We start from the raw sequence: 6,652 nt of genomic DNA, 5'->3' as shown, positions 1-6,652 counted from the left end.
AACACCGGTCAACACAGCTTGCCTTAATTGTTGGATCAAAAATATTTTATTCTCAAAAACATCCAAGAGCGCTTGCTTACACTTGCAGTGTTAATAGATTTTACGAAAGCATTCGACTGCATTAAAGGGACCCTGAAACGATTTTGACGATTTTCTACAAACGTACTGAGTCGTTAGAGTAGCTCCTTCTGATCATTGACGCATCTAAGTGCTCCGCATAAAGCATAGAGTTAGTAGAACAACTCTAGAGGAAAAGCTGGGCCGGAAAAGTGGGAACCTCTAGGGCGCCGCCCTGTTGCTACTGGTCAATGTGGCCAGCGCAATTACTATTGAAAGAGCTGAAAACAAGTACAGGTCACCTTATGCTTTGTCATCTAAAAACGCTTACCTGATGGCTTTATGAAGGTGGTGCGTTAATATTAAGTTCACAGAAAGCGATCGCTAAGTCCATGACTTATGTAAATAACGATGTACGCATTCATGCAATAAAGGATGATGCGAATTTCGGTTTCGAATCTGTTTTTTTCGATGCGTAGTAGTTTCGTACAGTTTAGGTTTGACATGCGATCGCGCGTCGACATCGGACGATATGGCACACTCATGCCTTATGTGCCACCGAAGCCCCGAAGTGCTCTGGCATATACCTTCACATGTAAGTAAACGAATGTATCTCCTTGTTGAGAATATCACGCGAGTAGGCAGCTCTTGTGGTGCATCACAATCGTTTGAGAAGCGTCACAGTAGAGCATTTTTCTACATGCGGAGCGGTGTATTTATTTGCAGGTTTCCCTTCAGTAGGAAATTGCTGGACAGGCGGACCAGCGCACCGGAATTGTACTGGCGAAGCCACAAGCAACTCAAAGAATCTGTTTAATTGTTAAACTTTGAACAATCACGCTTTTACAAAGGCCACAGCAGAAAAACAGCCTGATGCCGAGTATTTCTGTGCCACGAAGTAATCAAGAGGCGAGTGCCTAATGCGGACGAAATCGAGTGCATGGAGACTTATAACGACAGAAAGCTGAGCTAGTTGGTAAGGATTCATTATGCAAAACAGAGGTGAGGCGTGCAGACAGGACACAAGAGTAGAGAAGTGGGCGGCGCTCGTGTTGTTTGCTTGTAAATACTCTACTCTTGTGTCCTGTCTGCACGCCTCACCTCCGTTTTGCATAACGAGTGCATCAACCCACATATTAATAGCGTGGGCGTTTTATTAACTGTGCAATATTTTCAACACTTCCTTGCATGCCATTTCATGTGGAATATCTTTTCTGGTCACAAATTTGCGCAGCGAATCTATTTGCATGATCGACTCCGGGCCTGTGGGACCGTTCACTTGCACGAGATGCTGAGTCTTTAACATGTATCCATAAACTTCAGATATGCATATCAGATCCCTGCGACTATTTTCAAAATTCAATTATTTTAGACAACAGGCACATATGCAATACTGACATAATCTCAAATACCACTAAGCAGCTGGGACACATTTTTGTTGACTATACTCTCAGGTAAAATAAGTAGATCATGTGGACAGCTCCAGCTCATTTTCCTTAAATCAGTGTGTACAAGGGGTATGCAAAAATAATTTTTTTCTCGCACACCGATTATTTTGCTATATAAGCAAGAGAACCTTCCACATTAGTGTAATGTATCATGTACATCACACTAATATGTGCTCTAATTTACCAAGTGAGATTAGTTACTTTTATGGCTCATTCAGCCATATCACACTGCAAGCTGCATTCATTAATCTTCAATTGGATTTTGCAAATGCTTTATGAAACATGTTTCCCTTTTATGCAGATATGCAATGGCAAGCCTTTCCGTGTGTTCCAAAGGTAAAATGTAAGCTCTAAATTAAAGAAGACATTTCTAGTCAGAAACAAGCAAAAATGGTGAATGCAGAGTATCAGAAGCCCAAGGTACAGAAATTATGAGAAGTGTCGAGTGATTTTAAGGAAAGAGTCGTATTTGAAAATGCGAGACTCTTTAGTGGAGGTCAAGCAAGTCAATATAGGTAGAATACTCTGCAAAGTTTTGCGAGTGAGGGGATGTCAAACAATGGGTCAGGAAATGCGTTGTTTTTCTGCAAAACAAAAGCTGATTGCCATTACATAAGTCACTTCAGCATCATGAGACTGCTGCTTGATCAATTCAGAAATAAACCAAAACACAAGACATGCAAAAATAAAGAAACAATGTAATGATGCTCTCTCCACATTGGGATAAATAAAAACAAACACATCACATCTAATGTGGACATATCAGACACCTTGTGAAACACTAAAGGAAAAAGTTCAGTTTCGAGCTATAGCACTTGCCGCGTAGATGTGGGGGGGCCTTGCACTAATAGTGATAGTTACCACTGCATTTAGAAATAGAACGCATTCATGCAGACAAGGATGATTCTTTATATTTTTGGCTACCACTTCAAGTGCCTCCACCAAGTGTTACAATGCTGCACGCAGCCATACTAAGGATCTCGCAGCAACACCTGGAGGTAAAAAGCAGAAGCAGTCAAAGTGCTGGTGTGTACTGGACACTATGTTTGAAAACATTAGGCAAGAAGAGTGCAAGAAGCAGACATAACAACTGCATTTATTTCCATAATTCCTCATTTGAATGGCCTTTTCTTTTTGCTTAGACAATGCCTACACCTAGCTACAGCAGCTCCCTCATACAGACTCCACAAGCCAAGAGGCCGTGGAGGCAAATGCAGGTAAGAGGCAAGAAGCAATAGCACTGGTATCGACATTCATCTAATTTCTTTCTTTTTCTTTTGTTTAGGCAGCCAGCACACCCCGAACAGCCACCTTGACTGCGGGCGTGTCACCCTAGTCGCCAAGGAAACATTTGAGGGAAAGCGACAGGCAATGTGAACAGCCACTTCTCCATGTAAACAATACTCTTTCTCTCGAATGACTCCTACGCCTCGCCACGCCAGCACACTTGTGCGCAAAGATGCCGCGGAGGCACGTGCAGCTCAGAGGCAAGAAGCAGTGGCACTGGTGTCGACATTCACCCACTTTCTTTTTCTTACACTGAGGCAGCCAGCACACCTCGAACAGCCACCTTAACTGCGGGTGTGTTAGTAGATTCCTGTTGTACATATGCTCATAATAAACTTCAGTAACCTTGAACTTGATAATAAACTTGAAGGCAAATGGGACATTGATGCATTGTTTTTTTGAACATTTATTGGACACATACAATATATGTTATACTTTGCAGTGCTACAGAGCGTATTTTGAAGCTTCCCCCTATATTTTGCACCTTTAATTACATATGTGTTGTGTGGCCCTCAATGCAGTTCATGTAGCAGCTGCTTTGTCTGTGTGTCACACATTGGCTTAAGCTCGTGACATCCACATACTTCTCTCACATATACAAAATAAAGTTCTATGTAGTCCTCAGTGTTACAAGAAAAAATGAAAGTAAACAATCCGATCGTGGAATTGTGTTTAATACAGTGATTCCTATGGCAGTTACTGACAAGCTGACCACTTGAACTGGTCAATCCGTCCATAGCCTCCTCTATTTTTCAAAAATAAAGGAGGCTATGATCCGTCATGGCAAGGAATTGTATTTATACATAAACAAAAGGGGGGGGGGGGTATAGGATTAGGGCGGTACGAAATATGTACCAACACCGTCCTCTAGACCCATTCCGTTAAGGTACCGTAACAAAGCGTATTATGCATAACGTTCATACAACCAACTCTGATATTACTATACACGCCAGGCGACGCGAGCTACATTTGCCATGACGCATTCGCGACTGCACCGGATGCCCTCCATATTATTCTCGTTAATCGTGCTCACTGCACCGAGGCAAAAGAAAGATCACGGGCGCAGGTGGCTTTAAAGTATCTCGATTTTGCGAGGCACTGCTGCGCATGCCAAGGGAGCTGTCCGTGCGAACTCCCTGGCACACACCTGCCGCGGCGGCCCCAACCTACGTACCGTACTGCTTCGAGCTTTGATCCCCCCACTGTCCCTTGGGTGCCCTGGAGTTCCCGCGCCGCCTGCTTTATTATTATCCCAGGTGCTCTTCCGTTTGTCGGTTACATGTGCCCTACAGCTGGATCAGTACTTATAATAAAGAAAGCCGATCTACCGTCGCGACGATAGATCGTGAAAGCGGCTTTTGCAACATACCGCGCCCGTGCGAAGAGAATTACGGAACGCCAACGAAGAATCTGACCACAGCTTCGAGCTCGTAACCTCGTCGAGTGACACTCCTGCAACAGGCGTGACCGCTGAAAACCGCATATCGCCGGAAACTTCAACAGGATCATCCCTCGGTTGCGTAACTGCCACATGTACGGCCAACATGGACCACACCTACACCGTCCCGCAACATAGAATAAAGAACCAACTTATAAAGCCCAAACACACGGCTGCACGCACACATCACGACACTACAAGCGAGACGCCATGCTGCTACGGTTGCCGGATTAAAACTGACTACTGTCACCAAGTCTAGCAAGAGTCTCAGGAGCTGGCAACCTCGGCGCGTAGCAACATGGCGGCGCTCTTGCGGTTCCCGATTTCAATGCATGGGCCCTATGGGTAGCTTGTCCTCTAGAGTCAGTATTGTAACTCTATGGCATAAAGCACGTAATTTATTATAAGGTTTTAAAAATGCACATCGCTGCCGATTGCAGCACACTGCTCGGCGGAATTTTAAGCCACCCGTACCCATACACACATCACCCATATGACGTCAGCGGGGCGAGCTATCCGACTGGCTGACCAGGGCGCGTGATCGATAATTTTTCCAACTTTATGGTAAACAAATGATGTTCGTAATAGTTGGAATGTTAGTTAATTTGTTTTTATAAAAAGAAAGTAACATAAAGGGAATGCAGAAGAACAATTTTTCGGTACACTTAAGCACTTCCGCCCCACAGCAAGTGTCTGCTTGCGTTACACCATGCTCCGTCTTTGACGAGAGCTCCGCCGTCAGTGTCGGTCTGTCTTTTCACGACCGCTATGATTCGACTTTGTTGCATTGTGGACTGCAGACGTAGCGACTGGCAATATGTCAAGCTGCGACATTGTGTCCCTCTGCAAGCCAGTAGACGAGCGGACTTGCTGCAGCGCATCAGACTGCCGCTATCCGATCGGCACCAGGATTTGCGCGTTTGCGGCAGCCACTTTACACCGGAAGATTACTAACGCAATATCGTTTCGCGAGTCCGGTATTAGGGTAAACGCAAGCGCAAGGGTGCAGGCCCTGGCCGTGTCCTCTTGCGTGTCATTTCACGGAATGAACAGGGGCGCAAATGTGAATGGCCTGCACAGTGCAGTCACCTGGTGGCATAGAGCTCAACCACACACAGTAGCAGTAACAAAATGTATTCTTCTTTGCTGCTGGTGCAAATTTTGCGCAGGAGTGTAATCGTTAACATGTTGTTTTTGTAAACGTTTCAAATTTTTTACACTTGGTTAGAACAATATTAGCTTTTTGTTTGGCTGGTTAAGCTCTGCGCCAACGGGTGGCTGGACCGTGGAGACCGATCAGGCAGCTCACCTACGTCTATACTAACGTTTCTTCATCAGATTGAGTTTATGCCTCCACCGTTCCGTTGAAACGTTCAGCTAGTGTGTGGTTACCAGAATACCAGACACGTTCGGCGCTGCGACAGAATGCTCGCAACACCCGCTGCTTCGATAGCTCTCGCTTGGGGTCGACAGCCAAGCGGCTAGCGGAGAGGTTTCGCTCGGGCAGGGGCGAGCTCCAAAACAACCGGAAGTGGACGATGCGAAGTCGCATCGTGACGCAGAACCAGTGAAGGCGGAGCGTACCCCCGATTGCTCGGCGAACGAGTCGAGGAGGAAAAGCATGGCTAGGTAGGAGGGTAACTTGTAATCGCTTGTAGCTCCATTAATACGTAACACTTCACTTAAATTGTAGTGCGAATGTTCTACTTAAGCTGTACCCTACGAGTCTACTAAATTTGTCCTAACCATTTCAGGGGCCCTTTAATCATGAACTTCTACTCAATAAATTGTTTAACTATGCAATTGGCGGCGTTGCCCTTGATTTAATTAGATCATATCTAAACTCCAGAGTTCAGTTTACGCACGTAAATAACCTCTCCTCTTAGTTAAGGAACACATGGGTAGGAGTGCCGCAAGGGAGCCTACTTGGCCCTCTCCTTTTCAATATTTATGTTAATTATATTGTCAATATTGACAATGACCCCAAATACACCATCTATGCTGATGACACTACACTACTGTTTTCCTTTCATCATACCTCAGACTTGTTAAGGACTGCTAATGCAGTACTAGATAAACTACATGTGTGGTCCGTTAAAAATGGTCTCATAATTAACACTACTAAAACTAAAGCCATATTATTCCAAGTCAAGAACAAAAACGCCACGCTGACTGCTGACACCACACTTAATTCGGAGAAAATTGAACTAGTGAGCTCAGTAAATAGCCTAGGGATCATTTTCGACCACGATATGCCACGGAATAGCCACCATATTATCACTTGTCACAAAACTTTCACAGATAGTTGGACTGGTTTTCTCCCTTAGGTACCTTCCACGCAATGTAAAAATGCTTATAGATAACTCCCTTTTTATCAGTCATATGAGTTATTGCTGCCTTGTCTGCGGTACCACATCTGTCA

At 44.8% G+C, this 6,652-nt stretch overlaps 1 long non-coding RNA gene across 2 annotated transcripts; it reads left to right on the top strand.

Annotated features, from left to right (window-relative positions):
* The first annotated feature begins 560 nt into the window (after positions 1 to 560).
* Positions 561 to 3,172, top strand: LOC126526627 (uncharacterized). 2 transcript variants are annotated; one of them, XR_008611471.2, is made up of 3 exons: positions 561 to 1,841; positions 2,648 to 2,722; positions 2,791 to 3,172. It is a non-coding gene; the product is annotated as an uncharacterized lncRNA (long non-coding RNA). The 2 variants fall into 2 exon arrangements; XR_007598611.3 differs by lacking the exon at positions 561 to 1,841 and having other exon boundaries at positions 1,856 to 2,722.
* Positions 3,173 to 6,652: the final 3,480 nt, after the last annotated feature.

Source organism: Dermacentor andersoni, chromosome 8 (genome assembly GCF_023375885.2).
Source record: "Dermacentor andersoni chromosome 8, qqDerAnde1_hic_scaffold, whole genome shotgun sequence".
NCBI classification, from domain to species: Eukaryota; Metazoa; Arthropoda; class Arachnida; order Ixodida; family Ixodidae; genus Dermacentor; species Dermacentor andersoni.
This window is presented reverse-complemented; position numbering and strand designations above follow the sequence as displayed.